Source organism: Ambystoma mexicanum, chromosome 5q (assembly GCF_040938575.1).
Source record: "Ambystoma mexicanum isolate Mex_15411 chromosome 5q, UKY_AmexF1_1, whole genome shotgun sequence".
Lineage (NCBI taxonomy): Eukaryota > Metazoa > Chordata > Amphibia > Caudata > Ambystomatidae > Ambystoma > Ambystoma mexicanum.
The window spans coordinates 665,029,073-665,053,859 of NC_090933.1; the positions used below are offsets into that span (position 1 = coordinate 665,029,073).

General features: G+C 45.4%; 1 long non-coding RNA gene across 2 annotated transcripts in view; it reads right to left on the bottom strand.

Annotated features, from left to right (window-relative positions):
• Nucleotides 1-1,514: 1,514 nt before the first annotated feature.
• The window catches only part of LOC138498620 (uncharacterized), a 31,227-nt gene continuing 7,954 nt past the window's right edge, over nt 1,515-24,787 (bottom strand). For both annotated transcript variants that reach the window (XR_011278787.1, XR_011278786.1), the window contains one exon: nt 1,515-1,986. This is a non-coding gene — a long non-coding RNA (uncharacterized lncRNA). The remainder of the gene's footprint in view (nt 1,987-24,787) is intronic.

Here is a 24,787-nt window from a genome sequence, read left to right on the forward strand (position 1 = left end):
CTGAGGTTCTCCCAGTCTCAATTGCCAGTTTCTACAATGTTTGAATGATTGCTGTGTCATTCACATCTCCTACTCACAACTCTATGTGCAGAATGAGTTGTGCAGGCCTTATTGCACCATCAAACTTTCCCCATGCAGCTTTATCATTTATTCCAAAGGTGAGTATTTGATAGCAACATCAGCTGCATCTCCATGCTCTTTCATAACAACCTCGGAAGACAGCTCAGGGGCAATGTCGCAGAGCAACACAGGTTCAATCCCTGGTTCCGCGCTTAGAAACCTCTGGGTATTAAGTGTGTTATAAATAACTAATTACAATTACAACCAATGCAATGAGGAATACAAAACTACCAACACCACACACAAACATCCCTCAGCATCATGTAGCCGTAGGACGACCAATTCATGTCTTCCACATATGTCGTTGCCATGAATAGACAAAACATTTGCTCAGTTAGATATCGGTTCATGTAACTTTTTATTCCACGTCTTCTGCACCCCCCATCGCCATGTCTGTTATCAGACTCCTGTATTGTGCAACCTGCTGTAACCCTGTCAGCTTCTGCATCACGGCACCATCGCTCTGGAATTCCCTGCCTGCACACATTAGAAACAAACAATCGTTCACCACCTTAAAAAAAAAACTAGTCAAGACATGGTTGTTTGATAAATATGAGTAACATCTGATTTATGTTTCATGTCTATGCTGTCACTATATGTGCTTTTTTCTCCTGCCTATGCACTGCAAAACACGCTGTGATACCGTTGTGTCTGGGCCTTACAAAAATGTTAAAAAGAAAATAAAGAAATAAAATAAACCCATCTAGTTCTCTTGAGTGGTTGGAGCCTTTTCCTAGAGCCCATGCAGCCGTGCTTCATCAGCAGAAACACCCACCCTGCCAGCCTTGCCCATGTGGCAGGTCATGATTGCAGAAAGCCACTGGCCTTTTTTGCCATTGGTCGGCCATACAAATGGCAGGATTGCGAATTTAATGGAAGACTGTTCTCTTTTTTTTATAAAAGAATAGGAAGAAGTAAACCAGCATAAGGGCATGAGGATTTTCCCCCCAGGTGGCTGAGGTGGATTACTCTGGCCATAATGGACTACTGGAATATTCCAGGCAAACAGCACTTTTGATCACAATTGAGTGAAATGGTGCATTTCACTTTACAATGTTCCTAAGTCATTGGATAAAAGGCTTTGAAGTAGGATGTAAAGACAATTCTGAAGAGGGATAGCTGAGATATCTCAGACCTTTAGAGCCCAGGTCACCACCATATGCAAAATCATTTCTTAGCAGCAGGAAATTATGTGTGTACCTATGAGAACATTGTGCAACCACCATCAACTCTGGATGCACAGTTGAACAAAATCTGTGCCACATCGCTGAAGCACTGTGTGATCCACTACCGCAATAGGAACAAATGCATTCATACATCCTATGATAGAATTTGTAGAATTTACAACAGTTTTATAAAGTTTTGCAAATTGATACAACTACATCAGTCTTAAATACTGTGGACATATTGTTTTTATTTTTTTTATTTGATTGACATATGGTTTCAAATAAACCTTTTATCAAACCTTCCCATATGACATGCCAACATGCAACATCGGTTGATTTCCACGTATGAACAATTCAAATTCAAGACATTAATTAATTAGTTCAAAGACACATTTCAAAAACTGCAACAGGCACATGGTATTTGATATACTTTCTCCTCTCAGTAGGAGGGACCAAATCTCTTTCTCGTGTAAAGACCCATATGCTTCAAAAGTTTTTATCATATGTCTGGTTTAATGATTCCTCTTGTGTCTTCATTCTGGCAAAATCTGCATCCCTTCGCGATATCTCGCATCGATATTTAGCAGTTGGTTAGTGGGATACAAGTCAAATCTAAAGCGAAGGAAACGAACTGTGCACCAGGCATTAGGAGCGATGACCAGGTACTTCGGGAGGACGCCGCAAGATTTCATTTCTTCAGCTAGGGAGACCGGAGCGAAATATATATAACAATGTCAAGGTTCCTGTGTTAGTTTATTAGCATTTAGACAAATTAAATATAATCAACATTGTAATTGTAGTCCGGAATGCCACCAGAACATGGCAAGTTACTTCTAAAGAATATCGGAGTGTTGCAAAAAGAAATCCAGAGCGCTCTCAATAACAGTTTTGTGTCACTAAAACAACCTGGTGCACTGCTAATGATATGTTGCTCAATGTGCCAACATGCCAGGGGTCTACCAAAATATTCTGTGAGGCTCTCCAACATGGTAGAGCACAGGTGCAAGCATTTCTATTTTTATATTGCCATGCTAAACTCCCATTGCCAAGTTAATCCCTGAGTTTTCAATGCCAGTTTCTCTTTGCCCACAGACAACTGCTATGCCACGTACACCCTGAACCTAGACAATTTCCATTCTAGTTTCTCACATGCTGTGGAAAATTGGTCAATTACCTCTGGCATGTGTTCATGACAATTGCAGTAGTACTAAGCTAGTTGCACAGTAATGCAGCTTGGCAAATTGTGATGCTGGGTCATTGCCGCTGAAACTTACCATGCCAGTTTCACAATGCATCTAGAAATTCCCCATAGGAGTTTCTCATTGTGCTCACACCCTTCTCTGTGCTTGCATTGATCTCCTTCCTGTAGGCTACTCTTTCTTGTGTCCATGCTCATGTGTACCTTATGGGTATTCCCCACAGGGTCCAACCTTTGATGTCATCATTCATCTCAAGCCTTCCTGGGGAGTGAAGCTCACTGTACTTGACAAATGCAACCCCCAGCTCATCAGAACTGTGTTGGTGCTCCCCGATGCAAGATGGGACATAGTCTGGGCAAGGTCACTGAATATTAGGAAGGAAGGTGTGGACCCAAGCAACTATGGTACACTATTTGGCACGTGGTATATTCCATTTGGTGCTGTGCCTTCCCTGAACTGTGTGTTCCACACTTATAATATCAAGTCGTCACGCTCACAGTATGGTAATGTTCTTATTGGCTGCTGACATTCTATTCCTTGGCTCTGTAGAACTGTAAATGCATTTATCTGTAACAAATGCTGTCATAGAGTGCAATGGTGATCTGCTGCTTAAGCCTCCTTCTGAATGGGTGATTCTGAACTTCTCAGTGCAGCAAAGGCACTCGGCTTTAGGCCTATCTAACCTTGAAGGCATCTCTGGGTGGGGGGACTTCTTCTGGGGGCAGTGGGTCCTCTGTTGGATGCTCCCCTTAATGCAACACTCGTGGTCCATTTTAGGGCCCACCAGTGCACACCTTACTACCAGTAAAATATTGAAGAGATATATGGAGCCACAGCTAGGTTCTTCAGATAAGTCCCTTTATTAAGTTATGTATTACATAAGATCAAAGTACAGTTAAGAGGACCCACCGGTGCACACCACCCAATTAACTCTCCCAACAGTCACTCTCAGAATATCAGCGGTAGGGACAATTCACATTCACTCGCAATCCATATCATGACATCACATACTCTAACCTCAGACAGCCCAGGCATACACACATTAATAGAAAGGAAGGAAAGGATAAACCAGATACCTCAGTTCTAGTCCTAAATAACCAGCAGTTTACAAGCCAATCGTCAAGGGGCAATTTAAACTGGCTTCATTTTTGTTCTCTACAAGGCAACGTGAAGCACACATCTTATTCTCAATAAACATTATGATTTTATGAACACAAAAACGACATAGTTCATCTTTCTAAAGTTCACCCTTCTATTGCTTCACTGTCATGGCTCTCAAAGACCTACGGTATTTGTGTTTTTTCCAGGCTCTCATTCAGTTGCCTTGTTCAGGAAACCTTTACCTGCGTTTCAATTCCTTTTGTATTATTGCCTCTTGGGGAACCCTTCCAGTACTGGGTCATTTCCTTTGGTCAACAAAGGTATTCACAGGCTTCTTCGAGCTTTCTTGGCCTTCCATATCAAGTGACCAAACAAGGGGTCTACTCGCAAAGATGGCTTCTTAATCAGCCATGACTGATGTGTTCATTCACACTTTTTGTGCCAAATCACTTGTTATGTATGAACTGGAGACATTATTTAAAAACCATTAGATCTCAACCCGCATTCCTCGGAACCGCAGGCTGCCTCCCCCGCCAGGGGCTGCCATCCCCCACCCGGCCCGGTGCCATCATTATAAGCCCTTGCTTCGGTTGGGCGGATAACTTGGGTTGCTGGGCCATTACACCAGGTCCAGTCCTAAGAACAGGGGATTGACGCCATATTACACACTACAGATTATTAAACCGCCACATGCTAAATTGAACAAGTCTGAGGTTTTCTTTAGCAGCTGACACCAAAATGATGGTTATCCAGATGGCCATCAGATTCTGCAAGATCTCTGTCACCCATTCACTGGGTATCACAGCCAGCCTGAACCAATTATGGTCCATACCCTGGGAAGTGTATGACACTGTCCAACCCCTCAACAACCTTTAAACTGCACTTTACTATTCTGGATGATGAAGAGGAAGCAATTGCTGTGACCTCCCAGGTTACTGGAAAAAGGCAATAACGATTTTGGAAGCACAATTCCGCCACTATTGTGAGAATTGTGGGGTTGTACGAACTCAAAAAAGTTCAAGACCAATTCTAGGAAAATTCACTGGGTTAGCTTTCCCTTTCTTTGTGGCAGAGGACTGTTGAATATTGATGTTCTTTTTATTTTTGTTAACTACCCTCCCTTAAAAAAAGTAACCCAAAATATTCCACAATGTTTTTTTTTCAAAACAGAAAAATAGGCCTATAGAAACATCTCAGCCTTTGTTAAGTTTACTTTTCTGGAAGGTTTTGATTGGTGATGAATTAAGGGAGGGTTTAAATTTGAGGAGAAGCTGCTTTCCTTCAAGCTAGACTCCATTCTATGCCCAAAACCCTGCCTCATCATCTGACAATCACCCTCAACAAATGCACTCGGAGAACGTCCACCTTGAAGTCCTACCAACATTCAATTGGAACCTACCGCAAATACTGTAAATCTGTCTCACTTCAGCAATGAACCCGAATTAATGCACCAACCCCCTGTATGTAACATGCAAATCACAAACTCACACTGATGCAGAGGAGCAGCAGAAGGTCCAAGGCCTGACCATTTGCAATTAAACCTATTACAGGATAATGCACAAATGGAACAGCCATGATGAGTGTTATGTACGTGGAACATCACCGCTTACGGCTGGACGTGCTGCGAGTGAAATAAAAGACTCCGGATGCCCGGAACCCGGAGGTTCGGAGCCGGAAACACAACTGTTGTGGACGCATTTATTTCAGCTGTGCTGTGCAGCAAGGCCCAGGGCCTACGCCATGGGTCACCACGGGGCAGCATACAGCAGGGGGGACCTGCAGGCAAACATCACACTGACGACGAGGGAACAACACGGACCACATTTTCACACATCAATTACATTTTTCCTGCTTGAACATTTTTGGAAACACGCTCTGCCGAGCAGCGTTGAACTGAGAGAATCAGCAAACAGGAACATCCTCTGCCGGTGGACACTCCAGGAGCTGCAAGTGAAGCCCACAGGTACCACCTACACATCGACACTTACGCCTGGCAGACAGCACTACAAACAGCTACACTCTAGGTGAAGTGGAGTGCCTTATAGACTAGACTAACCTGGTCATTTAGCTTTCTCGGTTCTTAGCGGCACGCTTTGACTAGCGTAAGACTGACATTTACTGCAATGCCTTTATGTCTGTCGACACATCCCCATCGCTCTCTCTCTCTCTCTCTCCCTCGCAGATTTCACAGCGTTTCTCGTACGTCGGTCACTTCGTTTACCCGACATACCTCATGCTCGCAAGCCCTACGTGCTACCGGAGCTCGCTCCATACCAGCACTGAACAATAGCCAAGTTCCCCAAGGCCGGGATTCCGTTTGTTATTGTAAAAGTACGGATGACTACAACATTGTACGACCAGATCTCTACAGTGGACTGCTTGGTGACTATTATTAAGGTACCTGGAAGAAAACTTGGGTTTCTGATAATAAGTTTAGACACTTTTTCTTTCCCATTGCTTCATACTTTTCTGTTGTCCTTTTCCATCAGTTTTGTTTGTTGACATACAACTACAATAGACAGAAGCTAAACAGCCAATCGTTCGTGCATGTGTGATCTCTCCATTTCTTAGGATTGGCCACTTGTGACCCCGTACTGGTTGATGTGGAATCATAAGCGCTAAAAGGAGAGAAAAAACAACAGCATAACCGCATCATTACCAAATACAGAGTTCCCTCCGTAAAGCCATCACATAGATGGTAAGTCAGACCCTGGAGAGACGTAAGGTTGGATCTAGTCTAGGGCTCTGCACACAGTTGTTGTAGCTGACCCGATTAGAGACGGCAGGCACGTGCAAAAACGTAGCAGGAGTTAGATTAGAACTAATATTCCTTTGACCCAGCCTCACTAAGAGTGTAAGATTAGTGAGTCGGAACCGGTCTATTTTTTAACCGTTCTTGAGTTTCCCAGTCAGCCCTAGCGTTAATTAAGTTACACTAATGTATATTAGCCATGCCGGGTATTTGTTCTAAAAACCCAGAGCTGGTAAATTACTACTTACAGTAATTTTTTGGCTTGACATTATGGACATTGTTCCTTATTGTCTTCTCTCTTTCCCTTCTGTTGTAGGTTACATGTGGATTTACAAGGTGTTGCACCGTGGATGCGCCCGCAAGTGAACACCATCAGCATTGCAATTGTGCTGTTGTGTGTATTTGTTGTCTTTGACATTCATGTTCAATTTGCAACTGTAGAAATTTCAACACCCATTTGATGGGTGCCATTTCATGATAAATCAGATGTTTACGGTGCTTTGGCTCTTTCTACTGTGCTTTAATTGCTAATCGACTTGACTACCCCATGCAGTTCCCTGACACATTTCTCTACACTTGTTTTTACATTATGTATTGGAAAGAAACATGTTGGATGAGTTATTTTTGGAAGTATGTGTATGTAGTGGTTTTGATGTGAGAGAGTGAAGAGTTGTATGTAAAACTTTGGTCTTTTGTTTTAAGAATTGCATATTTGCACACCATACGACACTTTTGTTTGACCCTACAGACTTTAGGGGGCTATTTGCTGTCAAGCCCGCTATACCCACTAGACTACTGTCTGTTTAGCTTTGCACTGTTGGTTAGATAGTTGAGCAGAGACTCAGGAGTGTACCACTCTAGTATCTTCACACTTCTCTACCATCACAATTTCTACCTCAATTATCAGCCGGCATCTTTTACAATTTGGTATTATATTGTGGTTGCATTTGTTCATTTTTGTGTACATTAATAAAACAGTATATTTTTTCTTAATGTTACACTGCCTGATGATTTAATACAAAAGGATGCAGTTTCCATAAGTGACCTTGTTTACCCACCGTAGTTACCTATACAAATCGAAAGATTGCTGCCTACTTAACCCTTATGTTTTGCTCTAAAGGTTGTTGACCTGTTTGAGGGTTGGTTAATAGTGGGTTCCCCACTCCCTCTATCTCTTGTTGTGTTTTCTGGAAGGGGAGTGCCCAACCAGCACTATACCACACCTCACCAGGGAAGTGGCTCCAAAGGAAGCATGGCAACAGGCATATCAATGCCCTGACCAGGCACCCCATCAAGGATGGTGGCATCACTTACCTCACCTGCCCCAGCACCACAAAATCATGGCGGTGCCACAGCAGTGCTGGGGCCATTTGAGCCATACACCAACCCATCACCAGTAGGGCCCAGATAGATGATCTGGATACAGAAATTCGAAATGGCAATGGGTTGTAAAGATGTGACAAAGTCGAGGAAAATGAGGTCTCACCTACTACTGAATGTAGGTGATGATGTGCTACACATTTTTACCTCCCTCGCCATAAGGCATGGCACCGACGTATATCAGTCTGCCAAGGAAGCATTGACAGCACATTTCATACCACAACTGAACCCTGACTATGAGACTTCCAATTTTTGCACCACTGTTCAGACCGAGGAGGAAGCCCTTGACGCCTACCACACCAGACTCCGGCGATTAGCGTTGTCCTGTCAATTCGACGACACAGAGAAGGAGATCAGGTGCCAAATCATTAATGACATGAACTCTGAATAACTGTGGTGAATACTTCTGAGTGAGAAGGAGATTCCCTAGCAAAGCTAAATTAACCTCTCTCTCTGCGCTATACAAAAAAGAAGTTTGCCAGGCAAAACGTAACTCGTACGATGATCGTATAGCCAAATCCAATTATAGTATGAAAGACCACTTTTCCATACTAAAAGAACTTGAGTCTCCAATCGCCATACAGGACACCTGCAGCAAGGACAAATCCTGGTGCACAGATATCCAACAGGCCCTAGCAAACAAAATTATCACACTCCAAAATAAAATTCTGCAAAAAAAAGAAACACTGAAAACTCAGGATCTGCCTAAAATGCCCTACACTAATAAACCTCTGGCGCATAGCAATACTTTTCACTTCTCCAAAATGACTATCCTGGAAGTAGAAAAAATCATCCTTTCACTCAAACCTTCCAATTGTAAAGGTGAAATTTGCCCAGCACAACTAATAAAAGACGCTGCCAGAAAATGATCTCCCTTTATCACTAAATTGATTAACGCCTCCTTTGCCTCAGGCACTATCCCTGCCAACCTTAAACAGGCCTGGGTGCTTCCCCTCCTTAAAAAGCAGACCTTAGACCCCCTCATCCCTACCAATTACCGCCCCATTACCACTGTACCATTTCTTCTTAAGATACTGGACAAAGCTGCATTCAAAAGCATCTAGAACTACATAACCTCTTACGAGAGAGACAATCGGGCTTCCGTCCTCTACATGGAACAGAAACTGCCCTAATTGATTTGAAATCCCAAAGTGACGAGCTGAGAGACAAAGGAAGGACAGTACTCCTGCTACTTCTGGACCTCTCAGCTGCCTTTGATTTAGTGGATCATAAAGTCCTCTGTAGTCACCTGGACTCTGCCGCCCACTTCTCCCCAGAGGCCATCAGATGGATTGAGTCATTCCTGAGCGAAAGAACCATGAGAGTCTTCTCTCCCTCAGCAGCTGCAGATCCCACCCCTATCTCGTGTGGTGTCCCCCAAGGCTCTTGTGTCTCCCCAAATCTTTATAACATCTTCATCAAGCCCCTGTTTGATGATCTGGACCATCTAGGTATCACCTTCACTAACTATGTACATGATACACAGATCTTCCTCCCGCTTTCTGGGGATCACGTGAAGGACACGGAATTGGTGAACAAGGTATATCTTATCATCCAGGCATGGATGGCCACTCATGCCTCTGTCTGAACGATGATAAGACTGAGTTGATAATCTTGGGCACCCACGCCAATATTAAAAAACTAGGCCAGGAATTTTCCTCCTTCAGTATAGATGGAAATATCATCCAAGTGTCCAAGGAAGTAAAAACCCTTGGATTCTATCTTGATTCCACCCTATCACTTGATAAACAGGTAAAATCCATTGCCTCCTCTACGGCCTACACCTGCAAGTTGATAAGAGCCGGTAAACCCTTCTTTTCTAATAACAGTTGTTTAATCCTGGCCAGAGCCTTAATACTCTCCAGAATTGATTACTGCAATGCACTATATTCCGGAGCCAATAAAACATTAATTCAAAGATTACAAACATTACAAAATAATGCCTTAAGAGCAGCATTGGGCATAAACAAAAGAACCCATTTCTCCTCCGTCAGACGCCATCACAAATGGCTGACCACTGACAACAAAATACAACTCAAGATGCTATCTCTGACCCATACAGCCCTCAATAACTCCACCCCCAGATACTTGATAGACGAATTTCACAGGAGAACCTCGCTCAGACCGACCAGAGCTGTCAATTCTAACTGTTTGATAATATCTAACTTCAGACTCACCACGATTGGTGGAAATATCTTCCCTGTAAAGGCTGGCAAAACTTGGAACTCACTACCACAAGACCTGAGAGGGGATCTGCCTTTCCTTCGCTTCAGAAAAAATGTCATTCAACTCCTTACCTCCACCGACCTTTAGCTGACCTGTGTCACCTACCTCCTACTGTAATCATTTGCGGCATACCTGGCAAACCATACGGTATAGTTCTGTAATTCCGATTGACCATACCTGAATATTGTATATTTTGTAATTATCTGTGTTCTAGAGACTTTTATTGTACATTGCATATCATTCTATGTTGTAACAATGTAAGCCTTGGATTTTCTTATTGCTGCGCCCTGCTACCCATGGGTCTGGTGCGCATAAAAAGTGAATAAAACAAACAAACAAACAAACAAAGTTCATGGTTTATGGGCGACTGAGGCAACTATTGCATGCCAGAATGACTAAGATGAGTACCACGCTGCTGAAACTACGACTTGCCCCGCCAACCACAATGGCACAAATCACAAATCGCCGAGCAGTCAAGGAAGAGAACAACAACCCCCACGCAGGCCCATGATGGCAGCCAAGAATGCCAGGGACCACCAAATGTGGATGGTGGAGGTACACGTCACGGGAGGAGGAACTGCCCATCCCAGGGCATCACGTGCAGTGCCTGCAGCCACCGAGATCATTACACACGTGTATGTCACTCCTCAGGCCGCTGCAGTGTGCTCAGTCACAACTGCCGGATAAACACCCCAAGAATAAGAAACAGGCGACACACAATTGGTCGTCAAAGGCGACAATTCCTACACAAACGAATCCGGGGATGAGCACAAAGGGGTGGCAGCAGCAGTCGAGTCAGGACACACAAGGAAGAAGGTTAAAATCCACCTTGTTTCAGCCCTGGAACAAAGTAGCAAGACATCAAAAATGAAGAGGAAACCTAAGCGCCTCATACACATGCACGACCATCAGACCGTGATGACGATCGACACTGGAGCATCTGTACTTGTAATGCTGGTCTAAACATTTAAACGGATGCAACCTCAGCCGAAACTAAAACGCACAGACACTCTAGAGTTTGCATATGGCTGCAAAACACCCCCACCAGTCATGGGTCATTTCCGAACAATGCTGAGCAGAGTGGACAGAGAGATGCATTCAAAGGTATACATTCTGAATGCTGGAATCGAGTGTCTACTCAGTTGAGAATCAGCGGAAGAATTGGGCCTGATCAAATTCATCTGCGACATCTCTTACTCCATAGACATCAGTGACATACTCACGAAGCACCCCAGCCTGCTCAAGGGAATAGGATGCCTAAAAGGGAAACTGATCAATTTGCACATTGATCCTACAGTACAAGCCAGAGCGGAGCTGCACAGAAGGACACCCTTCCATATGCAAGATCTAGTTGTCAGGAAATTATACAAACTAGAGAAAGCAGACATCATTGAACCAGTGACAGGCTCGACACCATGGGTGTCCCCCATGGTTGTCACTAAGAACCCAAAGCAGCCGTGTAAGGTGCGAATCTGCATCGACATGCGCTTGCCCAACGCAGCCATAAGCAGACACATTACCCAGACTCTGGATGAAATTGTAACTGACCCCAAAGGATCACGATTATTCTTGAAACTAGACCTCAGTGCTGGATATCACCAGTTGAAGCTGCACCGGGACTCCAGATATATCACAATGTTTTCAACACATCTGGGTTTGAGGTGGTACAAAAGACTGAGTTTCGGGATATCATCTGCAGCTGAAGTATTCCAGAAAGTAATCTAAGAGGTCATCCAAGGAATTCCCAGGGTACTGAACATCAGTGATGACATCCTTGTACATGCCAGCAGCAAAAAGGAGCACGTACGCAGACTAGAAATGGTACTCGACAGACTAGAAATGGCTGGGCTCACCATCCAAGAAGAAAAGTATGAATTCTGAAAGAAGAAATCGTCTTTTTCGGATATGTGTTTAACAGTAATGGCGTGTCTGCTGACCCCCTCAAGGTGGCGGACATCAAAGGGGCCTCCCTTCCCACCACACCAACAGAGCTAGGCATTTTCTTATGCATGACGACATACTGTGGCAGATTGAGCCCGAATCTGGCAACAATCTCTGAGCCACTAAGGGAGCTAACCAAGATCAACACCAAGTGGGACTGGAGCACACGCTGCCAAGACGCTTTCGAGCAGATCAAGGCCTTACTGTTGTTGGAAACCACTATGGCGTACTACAACGCCACACTGCAAACCGAGTTTTATGTAGACGCCAGCCCGGTTGGACTGGGAGCTATCTTAGTCCAGTTGTCGCCCACTGGAGAGATCAGGCCAATTGCGTATGCATCACAAGCTTTGATGCCAACGGAGCAGCGATATTCACACATAGAAAAGGAGGCCATTGCAGTCCTATGGAGCTGCAGACAGTTCCACCTGTACCTATACAGGAGCAAGTTCAAGGCATACACTGGCCATAAACCTCTGCTGCCAATCTTCACTGGATCCTCTGCGCACCAGCCCACCAGAATTGGAAAAGGGTTGCTGCACCTCCAGCAGTATGACTTCGAACTGGAGTACCAAGCGTGGCAGACAACGCAGCAGACTTTTTATCCAGACACCCGAAAGCAGCCATGCCCTGCGCAGTCAAGGAATCAAAAGTGATGGAGGAACACGTCTGCCAGATTATAAGCACAATGAAACCTAAGGCCATCAGCATCACCAACATCATAGAGGCAACATAAGCTGACCCATGCTGTGACATCGTAAAGAATGATGTACTGGTAGGAGAGTTGAAATCTTTCCTCTGGAACATCCACAATTGTACGACAGCAGCCAGAGACTCCCTTACAGGGGTCTTCCCGGTCCGTCACCGCCAAGAACTGTCAATTAGCAGCGAGTGTCTAATGAGGAGAGGCACACGCATCCTCATCCCCACCAGTCTACAGGACAGCGTCGTCATGCTCGCGCATGAATGTCACCAGGGGATAGTCAGGACCAAAGTCAGAAAACGGCACAGAGTGTGGTATCCCCAGATTGACACAAAGGCCTAAAGTGCCATCGCATCATGCCACCCATGCCAAGTGACCAAGCACCCCCAAGGCCAGAACCCATACAGTCTGCGAATTGGGCGCATCAAGGGGGGAAGCGATCAGCATCGACTTCTGCGCGGTACAGGAAGGAATCTACCTGCTGGTGGCCATTGACGATTACTCACAATACCCTGAGGTGGAAATTATATCGTCAACAGCAGCAGACACGGTGATCCCAGCTCTCAAAAAGATGTTCGCCACCTATGGCCTCCCAAAACACATCAAGAGCAACAACAGGACACTGTTCCAGGGGAATGAAATAATGAAGTACATGGATGACTTACACATCCGCCACCACCACATCACTCCAAGGTGGCAGCAAGCCAACGGGGATGTAGAACGCTTTATGAGGATGATAAACAAGGTGCTACGCATATCCAAAGCCCAGAACAGCCCATGGTGAGTGGATCTGTACCAACTCCTGCAAAATTTCCGAGTGACCACCCCCCCCCACAGCTCGACGTACACCTCCCCAGCAGATCTAATGTATGGGACTATACTAAATACTACTGAATATCGCACCACAACAGCAGGGCAGTAAAGGACCTAGACCCAAAACATACTCATGCAAAGCGAGTCACAGCCAATGAACACATGAGCTCAAAGCAGCATGCAAATGAGTCCACTCACAAGTTGGGAGACCAAATACAGGTACTGAGAAAGAAACACAACGAGGCCCAAACTGTTAACCCGCTATGATCCCACGCCCTGGAGGGTGACGCGGAGGGAAGGAACAATGATAACAGCTACCCACAGACAGGAGACCATCACGAGGAATGCCTCATGGTTCAAGCAAGTCCCAAAGGACCCATGGACAGAAGATCAGAACCAGCCACAAGTGCAGAGCGATGACGCACCATTGACCCCGAGGCAGCCACATGATGATGCAGGAGAGCGAAGCCCTCTCCTTGTTGGCAGGTCAGACAATGATGAGACACCCCCCAGTCTGGAGGGCGAGCCAGGTGACAAAGAGGTTGCAGTGGTGGCACTGGGTATGACCTGAGGGTAGCTCCACGGGCCCTCGGTAAGCTGAGATACTATATATGGTGAAGAGAATATTGTGTCTGTTGGGAATAGAATATAGCAAAGTGCTTTTGGTGCATAATAAGCACATGTTTTGTCATTTGGGAAAAAAGAAGGAATGTTATGTATGTGGCACGTCACTGTGTATGGCAGGACGTGCAACGAGTGAAATAAAAGACCCCGGATGCCAGGAACCCAGCAGTTCGGACCCGGAGCTGCAACTGGTGTGAACGCATTTGTTTCACCCACGCTGCGCATCAAGGCCCAGGGCCTACCCCATGCCTCACCATGGGGCAGCACACAGCATTGGAACCTGCAGGCAAACATCACAATGAGCACTACAGCCCAAGAATTACAGTAGGCCACTGCCTGACCAACAGTTTACGAGAAGCCCCACCCCTCATAATAAACAAATTAACTTGCACCAACACTGTCATCCGAGCAGTGTTCAAGACTGAAAACCTGGCCACCCTGTACCAGTGTCAAAAACACCCAAAATACAGTATCCACATTGAGGTGAACCAACTAAAAAGAACTGTCTCTCATCTACAGAGATCACCAATCGTGGCAAGAAGAAACAGCATGATGGATACTGTGCTATATAAAATATAAAAACCACGTAAAATAATGTACTAACACTTCTTCAGAGATGTGGCTACAAGGAAACAGCTTTCTCCCATGAACTACCCGGCTTCTTGTGGAAAGCCCACCATTTGCATAACTCCACTTGTGCTGCATCAGATGTACAACGTCCCATAATCAGCAGTTTCCGCAGGCTTGATCATCATGGGCCACACTGGCATAGTGAAGTAAAGTGAACAACACTTCAGGACCCCCAGCAGAGTTAGTCCGTGCTTGGTCTTGTCTGGAAATGGGACTATTTCAAGGTGTTGGTGGAGGATTCGAGGAGAAGAGGTAAAAAGAGGTGTGTGTCCAGGGGGTGCCTGACATTAGAAATGGCAAGTTGTATTGCCCTGCATATCCACTTTTGACTCCTGAACCATCTGCTGTGCTGGCTTAGGTAACTGAATAGCACATTTACACCTCCTGCCATCCGAAAGCCAAGTATTTTTATTTTAAATTGAAGATCAAAGTCACAGGGTGCAGTGTCAACTGTTCCCATCAGTCCTCGAGAATCTGCTGATGTACCTAATGTGTGGAAACAATACCAGTTGCTTGAGTGTTGCTCAACAAATGTTGCTAGACCTGTGATCATATGTGGTAATAGTGCAGTGTAGTACACTTTGCTTATATTGTGTGACAGTGTTTTGCAACAAGCATACTTGCAAACATGACCCATTCGAATCTGTAGGTGCTTATCCAGTCCTGTTTTTTTCTTTGCATTCTGGGACTTGTAGCTCCACTTTTCCCATTATAAAACTCTGACTACAAGGGAATTGCAGGTATTGCCGGCACCAGTAATACCAGTGCCGGTAATACCTATATTTATATGCCCAGAGAGGCCTGACCTACCTCCAGCTCTTGACTGGAGGTATGTGACCGCCACCGGCAAACTCTTGGTTTGGTGCTGCGTTAAAAGTGCCGGTAACGGATTTACCAACACTTTTGCCAGCACTTTTACCGGACAGCCAAACCTATAATGACCCCCAAAGTCTTTTGAAAGTGTATACCTCTGTAAAGCGCTCCATTGCTTCTCGAAGGTCCACATTCAATAAATACCATAATAATCTATCTATATAAGATGCTTAGGTAGGTTTCCATTTTCAGCTGATGCAATTTATCAGTGTTACGTTACCCTCTGCTGTCCAGATGGCAAAGTGCACCTTCTTCAACAACAGCTATCCTTTCACAGTACACCCCATTTCAGCACAGCCGGTTCAGCGTGAGCTGATTTGGAGCAGCCAGTTTTGGTGCGACCAGTCCGGCGCCGGGATGTTTTGGCGCAAGCATGTTTTGGCGCTGCAATACATTCCACACAGTAGGGTGGATAAGTGGCTGGCACTTATCCACCCTACTAAGCTGTGCGAGCCGCAGGAGACTTCCAGAGACCTGAGTGAGGGCATGTCTGGCGGACACCTTATGTTAATCTCTGCACTCTCTCAGGGGTACTCTCCTCTCTCAGGGGGGCTCTCCTGGCACTGACTATTGCACTGCAGGGTGACGTTAATGATAAAAGCTCCTAAAAGCTTGAATCCGGCTTGATGCGCTACTTAAAAGTCTGACTTCTGCATGGACTGTGCCCATCCTGGCATCCACGTAAAGCCTGAACTGTGGGATGTTTTCATCCACGCATCCAAGCCCTACCACATCCTTGTGCATTACTGACATGGGAAACATCATAATGGCCGCCGGAAAGCATGCTGCTCGCCAGAGATCATCCAATAATGCGCAGTGAAAACCTGACAGACAGGCCACCATCCACTTTTGCCTCTGTTAGTGTTAATACAGGAGACCATTGCCAGACCCTATCCTTTGTCTGCACACAGAGCAAAATCAGTGCAAAGGAATATAGCGCTGGTCAAAACCCGTTTTAATTGATGTCAACAATTGCCAAAATCATGGCTCACAGAACCACTAAAAAGGTCCCACCTCCTTGTTGGGGGGTCAACATCATTCTCCCGCAAGAATCTACATGAACCTGAGGTCCACAGAAGTGCACCTATATTTGAACAAAGTATAATTTGAGGACTGCTTACTGGTAAGGCAGTTGTCAAGAATGGCTGCAATACCGGTGCTTGACACTAACCGGCGCTAGCAATCTAAATTCTGACAGGAGACCTGTATTTCAGAAGCTAAACAGCATCCTAAGTTAGCTGAGACTTCAAAAGGCTTGCTGGTCAGTGAGAAATCTTAACACCTACTCTTCCCAGGCCCTAAACCAACCGCACAGGATATCACAGGGTCCTGTTGATTAAAAGGGGAGGAGAGTTTCCCTGCAGCCTGGAGGAAAGAGACAATGGATGCCTTCAGCTGAATAGAATATGCTGATTTTGGGTGTGAACGGTCAACACTGCTCTGGGGAAGGCAAGACACATGATCTCTGAGTCAAGCCAAGTTCCCGGGGGCGTGGGAAAACAAATAGGTGTACTGAATTGAGAGAAAATGTATGTTTTATTAAATTGCTTATAAAATATTGTATCAAGCTGACAGAAATCTACAATTTGGGGATTCTTAATATGAAAAATTCACTCACAGTTGAAGATGAAGTTGGACGTTGTGGGATGTTCGGAGGCAAAACCCTGGATTTATTAATATTGTAGACACTGTGTTTATGCTAGGACAATGCAAACTTACTGTAATATGTGCAGAGAGGGGGTGTACCTCCGTGGAAGATTTGATGAAAAACCAATATGGCGAAACCTACTAAAAGTGCAACATGTCATTTCTGAACCTAAACTCGTAGAAACATGTGCCTTGAACCGAACTGCACCTTAAGCAATCTGTGATGTGTACATGTAATTTCAACAACTTGTGTATCTGGGAAATATGTGTTTTGGGTAAAATTGATTTTCTATAAGAAACCAAAGGGGAGTGTTCTTTCCTTAAAGCCATAAACACAGGATGACTCACTACTCCGTTCTCCAGTCAGAGGATAGTAAATCCTTTAACCTATCAGAACCCTTAGTGGGTTGGGCATAGAAAGTCAGCCTTCCCACCCACTTTCAAAATACATAAAAAGAACCACTGAAAGCCAGATAGGGACTGCTCTTTCCACTTTCTTGCGCAGCACTTTGCCGGACCAGACAATATCGAGAAGGACCATAGACTCCAGATAGACTCCAGAACTTGAAGCAGGGAGGCCTGAACCAAAAGCTGAATCCTTCTCAGCAGGCCTCAGAATCCAGCAACCTAACTAAACTATTCAACAGCCGGGCTGTGCTGTTCGCTTCTGGCCCAGAACCCGTGCCAGAACCGAGATCCAGAGAAAGCAGAGCTGTATCCAGAACCGTTAGGTCCAGGTCAAGAGGCCGACCAGTATCCCCTAACCCTAGATAAGCGGCTCATCAGCACATCCTAGGGGTAGTAACATCACAAGGGTTTAGGAAGAAATGTTGGAGGGCAAGTTTAGTCGTAGGCTACATGATTGGTAGAAACTTATGAATAGCTCTTAACATTGGTAAAAACCTGTGATTTCTGTTGTGTGACATACGTTCATTTGAACAAATGGGCTACTGTCAATTTATTCACAAAGCATTTCTGTAGACTTTGAATTTAAAAAGTAGTATTTATTGTTGGAAGAGCAATCCTGCGAGCTAGCAGCAGAACAATGTTACTTGAAATCGAGGTCCCGGCTGTAAGCCGGTAAAGGCGGTACAAGCACATGTGTGGCGGTAAATATGTGGCATATGCGCCGAAGAAGAAATAACCCGCTAACTGACAGACAAGAAAACGTGAAGGAAAGAAAACACAATTTGAAGGGAAATCAAAAGTAAAGGCAATTGGCACCATTGCAAAATTTAGTTGGAGTGAAAAATGAAGGAGACTTTGGTTGGTAGCCTTTCTTAGCTCCCCATTAAAAAAAGAGGCCACGAAAACAACACAGGCACAAGTAACTAAAAACGCAGAAACAAAACTGAATGAAGTCTGGATACCGACACAAGTGGCAGAATTCTTAATTCAAAAAAAGTTCAGGGTGGAAGTGTTCTGCAAAGTTCCTAAATTTCGTGAGTAGGACAGCCCTCCAGATAGGGATTTATATTTGAGGAGTAATTCATTTTGAAATCTTTGGCCAAACACGCCAAATTCCTCTTAATAAAGTTAGAGCCTTCATAAAAGATGGGTGCATTGGTGTGTGTGAGGATAAGGCAAGGACTGCAAGGAGGAGTGTGGGTGAAGAGCAGGCAGGAGGTATAAGCGAGAAGCCAGGTGACAAGAAGGCAGGGAGTTCAAGGGGGAGTGTGGGTGAAGAGCAGGCAGGGGGTACAAGGCTAGGGACATTTGAAACAAACTAGTTTTCACCTTTGAGAGAACTGTTCACTGATTTCAGACACAGGTGGGTCATAGGATATTACTGTAGCTTTGTCTACAAGACGTTAGACAGTATATGCTGCTATGCCCTTTCCCCTGATCCGTATAGACATGCTATGTGGACTGAAACCAGGGATGAAAGCACTGGATCTGCATCTTTCATTCTGACCGTTCAAGGAACTGGCTCTCCACTCCATGAGGCAGAGGTGTCCACAAACTATCACAGAGAAGGCAAGGTAAGCCTCGTTGGGCTTGTGGTGTTATGATGCCTTTCCATACCAAGCACAGCAAAGAGTGCTGCTCCTAATCCCACTTGCCCTGCTGGCTTTACTTCTTCTGAGACTGTACCCCACTGGGAGCTTACATGCCTGAAGGTATGCATCAGCCTCCATTCCGGACTGCCCTCACTCTTGGTGCCTGCAGCCCGCCACCTTCCATCATGGCGGCCTTGTTCCCTGCAGCATCGGAGTGCTGAGAACCACTGTCCTGCCCGCCCTCTGATTGGCCAATCCAATCATCTTCATAGCCAATCGAGAGCTGGCAGGCATGTGCCGGCCCCCGACACCAAGACCCGCACAAAGGCCCCTGGCTGGCTCTGTCTGGCCGCGGACGATGCAGCGATGCTATACTACTGTCTCCTCTGTATTCTCTTCATGACTAAGTGTAGAGACTCTAATGTTAGCCTCGCTGCGGTCACGCGCACTCTCGGGTCACAGCATGGAACGAGAGCCGCGTGACCACAGGAGGCGGTTGAGTTTTTAAAAACGGAGTTTGTGAGCCTGGTTGTGGAGGGGCTCCGGCAGGCTCCTGAATAAAGAGACTTACCCTAAAATACCGTGTTGCCATACTTCCTTCAGGTGGCGACGAGGAAGGGCACATGGAGCTCACCGTGGAGCTTGGCTGCGGCTCCCATGAAGCCGCTTTCGGAAGACGCGTCGTCCGAGGCGCGGATGGCAGGCCCCTGCAACAGGCAGAGCGGCGTGTGAGGAGGCGGGGGCTGAAGAGGGATTGTCTCTGCGGTGCCGGGGAGCATGGCGCTGCAGGGGGACAGTCTCCCCACCTCTGCTCTGAGCGGCTGTGGAAGAGAAAGCAGCTCTTCCCGATTGGGGGCGTGGCACTGCAGGGAGACAGTTCCCCACCTCTGCAACGAGCGGCTGCAAAGGGAAAAGCAGCTCTTCCTGGTTGGTGCCGCCACCCTGCTCATTGGACAAGAAGGTGATGAGAAGGAAGAGGGAGGGCCCAGGCACAACCAGAGGGGGAGGCACATTTAAAGGGAGGACAGAGCTCACCAGAAGGCTAGTGCTGTGAGGAAGTGCCTTCCAGAGAAAAAAAAAATGTGCATTTAACACTGAAAGACTGAAAAGCAATAAGAGGATATACAAAGAGGAACATAGAGAGTACATTGGTGCCCTTGTGATATTGGGTGTAATTGGAACACCAAGAAAATGGCTGCAGCAAGCATGTCTCCACCACCACCGTTTCTGGCAGAACCTGGTGCTCCACCAATAAGGTGGGACAGGTGGAAGAAGCTATTTGATACTTACCTAATTGCCATTGGAGGGGATAAATTCGCATCAGCAAGAAAAGAAGCGATTTTACTTCACAACTTGGGGACTGAAGGCAGAAGTGTTTATGATGGTTTGCCTGATCCTCCCCAGCAGGGTCAAGGGGAGGTGGATCAATATTCCGTGGTGGAAAGGAAGTTGGAAGCTCACTTTGAATCCAAGAAAAATATAACGTTTGAGAGGCATAAGTTCTTCCAAAGAATACAAGATCCACAGGAACCAGTGGAAAACTTTATTGCAGCTTTGAGGTCCCTTAGCCATACGTGCGAATTTGGACTGCTCACAGATTCTCTAATAAGAGACCAATTGGTACGTTGCACGAATAATGTAAAGATTCAAGAGAGGCTATTGTCCAAGGATGCATCACTGGAAGCAGCCATAGACACGGCAAGAAGCATGGAACAGACCCATAAATATATGACTACTATGAAGGGAGAAAAATCGGAAGGAGAAGTGGCCACAGTGAGAGGATTCCGTAGGGGGGTCCCGAACAAGGAAATAAGGTGCTATAAGTGTGGGAGTAACCACCACATCTCAACAAGCATGTTCTGTCCAGCCAGGAACATCTCCTGCTTAAAATGCAAGAAAAAGGGTCATTTTGCGAGAGTTTGCCGTGAGTCCGGGGTGGTGCAGAACATTGAGGCGAGAGGAAGAATGCCGGAACAAGAAGAGGATCATGCAATGGGCATGAGCAGTCAGGCAAAGCATGTACTGGAAGTGTCAGAAGTATCAAACAAAGGTGGTGCACCAACGGATGTGTTCATGATCAATGGGAGAGTAGTAACAATGAAAGTGGACAGTTGTTCACCGTGGACTTTGATGTCGAAGGCAACATTTTTGAGCTGCATGCAGGGAGACGTAAAACAGTTGAAGGAACACAATATTGAACCCTATGCATATGGGAATGTGAGAATTGAAATTGTAGGGATGTTCCAGGCTTCCATAAAGTACAAGGGGAGAAGCTGTGAATCTGAGATATATGTTACTCAAGAAGGTTCGTCACTCCTGGGATGGGGCGAACAGTGGAAGTTAGGAATTAGAATCCAAGCAAATGCGGAAAGACCATTGACGTGGCCGAGCTGAAAGATAAGTGGGAGAAGGAATATCCCAAAGTGTTCCAAGATGAATTGGGAGTGTTAAAGGGATTTGAGCACCAAATTCAACTAAAGGCAGGAGCCAGCCCAAGAGTGCACAAGTGCCTCATGAATTAAAGGAAAAACTAAAAGTAGAAGTGGAATCGCTACTTCAAAGAGGAATAATTGAGAAGAGTGAGAGCTCTGAATGGCTGTCGCCGGTGGTAGTGGCAGCAAAGGCAAATGGAGACATCAGACTGTGTGTAGACCTGCGAGACTTGAACAGGAATATTTTAATAGATAGACATCCCCTGCCGATAATTGGTGACAAGTTATCTGTGTTGAACAATGCCAAAGTATTTTCAGTCATTGATCTTTCTCAAGCATACCATCAAGTTCCGCTGAAGGAGGATTGCCAACAATTGACGGCATTCATTACAGTGTTTGGAACATTTAAGTATTGCAGGATGCCGTTTGGACTCGCCTCGGCGGCAGCCGTTTTCCAAAGGGTGATGGAGACAGTGCTGAGCGGAGTAGAGAACATTATCATGTTCCAGGATGATATTCTAATATATGCAAGTTCCCCTGAAGAACATGATGAGGTGTTGAGACAGGTGTTAAATAGATTGGGTGAGGCAGGGTTAACGGTAAAAAGGAGCAGGTGTAAGATTGCGGTGCACAAGGTAGAATATCTTGGACACGAGATGGATGAACAAGGAGTGAGGCCTAAGAGGAGTTTGGTGGAGGCAGTGAAAGTTGCACCTGTGCCAGAGAATAAAGAACAAGTGAAGTCATTTTTAGGATTAGCCGAATATTATCATAAGTTTGTGAAAGATTTTGCCAAATTGTCCATTCCCATTAGGATGTTGCTCAAGAAGGGTGCGAAATTTGAATGGACAGCAGAATGTGATGCGGCTTTTGAGTGTATCAAACAAGCAGTGTGTGAAGCCATCCATAGGTCGATTCGATCCCAAAGATAAGATTGTTTTGGTGGTTGATGCGAGCATGCTTGGGCTGGGAGCGACATTGGTGCAGTATGACAGAGAAAATACAGAGAGAGTGAATGCGTTTGCGTCTAGGACACTGAGAGGTGCGGAGTGCAATTATTCTGTTATAGAAAGAGAAACTTTGGCCATGTTCTGGGCAGTAAGCCATTTTAAGTACTTCTTGTGGGGAAGAAGATTCATAGTCAGGTCCGACCACAAGCCCATGGTTCAACTTTTTGAGAGTGGAAGATGGGCGTTGGGATTCCCAAGGATTAGTAGGTGGGGTTTGGGACTCCAAAACTATAACTTTGAAGTGAGTTATCTGCCTGGGAAGAGAAATGTGGTGGCGGACTGCCTGTCAAGACTGCCGGTGAACTGTAAGATTGTAGAAGGTGGAGAAACAGAGGAAGAATCAGTAGTGGCAGAAATAAAAGGTGCCATTAGTAAGGAAGAGTGGGCACGAGAAGAAAGTACAGATGAGGACCTCAAGCTAGTAAAGGTGTGGACATTGAGGGGGTGGCCGGCCAAAAGAGACTTGGATAGTAAATTCAATACATGGTGGGAGGTAAAGGATGAATTAAATTTGTGTGAAGACAGGCTAAGGAGAGGAAAGTGCATTGTTCCTTCACAATCACTCAGGTCGGTGTTGGTTAGGCTGGCTCATCAGGGACATCCTGGAGAGGCTGCCATGAAAAGGAAGTGAGGCAGAATTATTGGTGGCCGGGAATCAATAGGAGTGCTGAAAGGTGTGTCAAGGAGTGCATGACTTGCCAAACTAGTGACAAGTGCAGAGTGGTAAGAGAAGCTCCATTAATACCTAATGTAATACCAGACCAACCCTGGAGCAAGTTGGCGGTGGACATTATGGGTCCAGTAGCAGGTCTGGGAGAAGGGTTGAAGTTTTTATTTGTTGTGGTAGACTTTCATTCCAAATGGTTTGAATGGGAAGCAGTGAAAGAAGTCACGGCTAAGGAGTTGATTAGTTTCTTGGAGAGAGTTTTCCTTAAAGAAGAGGTACCAGTTGAAATTGTGTCAGACAATGGGGTACAATTTGTATCTGTGGCCATGAAAACATTTCTGGCAGGCTATAGCATAAAACACACGAGGACGGCGTTATATAATCCCAAGTCGAATGGTCTTGTTGAAAGAGTCAACAGGTACATAAAAGGGGGCTTGCAAATGGCCATGAAATCAGGACAACCATGGAGGGAGGTGTTAAGGATGTTAACATGGAATTATGTTACTATGCCACACTCTGTAACCGGCGTATCCCCATTTGTGTCTATGAAAGGTAGAGAACCTGGGACAAGGCTTTGCCCAGGATGGCTAGGTATGGCCAAAGTGGTTAAGGTTGATCGTGAGCACATAATGAGACTCATTACTTTGGGTCAAGAGAGAAATAAGAAATTGTTTGATGACAGGATGAAGGTGAAGGAACGACAATGGAAGGTTGGGGAGATGGTATATGTAAAAAATCCCAGGTTGGTGAACAAATGTGTGGAAAGTAAATTTCTGGGACCGAAAAAGATATGTGCAGTAAAAAGTAACGTTGTCATATTGGAAGGAGGAGAGGTTTGGTCAAAAGGAAGGTTGGCAAGAGTGGGGAATGGTAAAGAGAATGAATGGGATAAGCAAGTGAAAGGAAGGGAAATGAATGTGGACAATAATATGGAATTGGAAGAAGAGATGAAAGGAAGGCTGGTAAATGGAAAAAAAGATGGCACTGGCGTGAGAACCAATAAAGAAGGTTCGCATAGGTCTAGATCAAAGCCTGTGTGGTTGAAAGATGATGAAACTTGATACACAAATACAAATTGCCTGTCATATCTCATTACAGGTATTTTAGCAATTGACTCTGTTCTATGTTAGCAAGTATTTCTTATGTTCTGCTTCTGCTACAATTGGTTATGTTTTTCTCCTTACTTATTTCTTCATTGTATATTTTGTTTTGGTTGTTTTCCCTAAGGGGGAAGATGTGTAGAGACTCTAATGTTATCCTCGCTGCGGTCACGCGCACTCTTGGGTCACAGCATGGAACGAGAGCCGCGTGACCACAGGAGGCGGTTGAGTTTTTAAAAACAGAGTTTGTGAGCCTGGCTGTGGAGGGGCTCCGGCGGGCTCCTGAATAAAGAGACTTACCCTAAAATACCGTGTTGCCGTACTTCCATCACTAAGGTAAGGAGGTTACCCCCTCCTGTCTCACAGTGTATTTCTGTATGCCTCATCTTATTGCTCTACACAC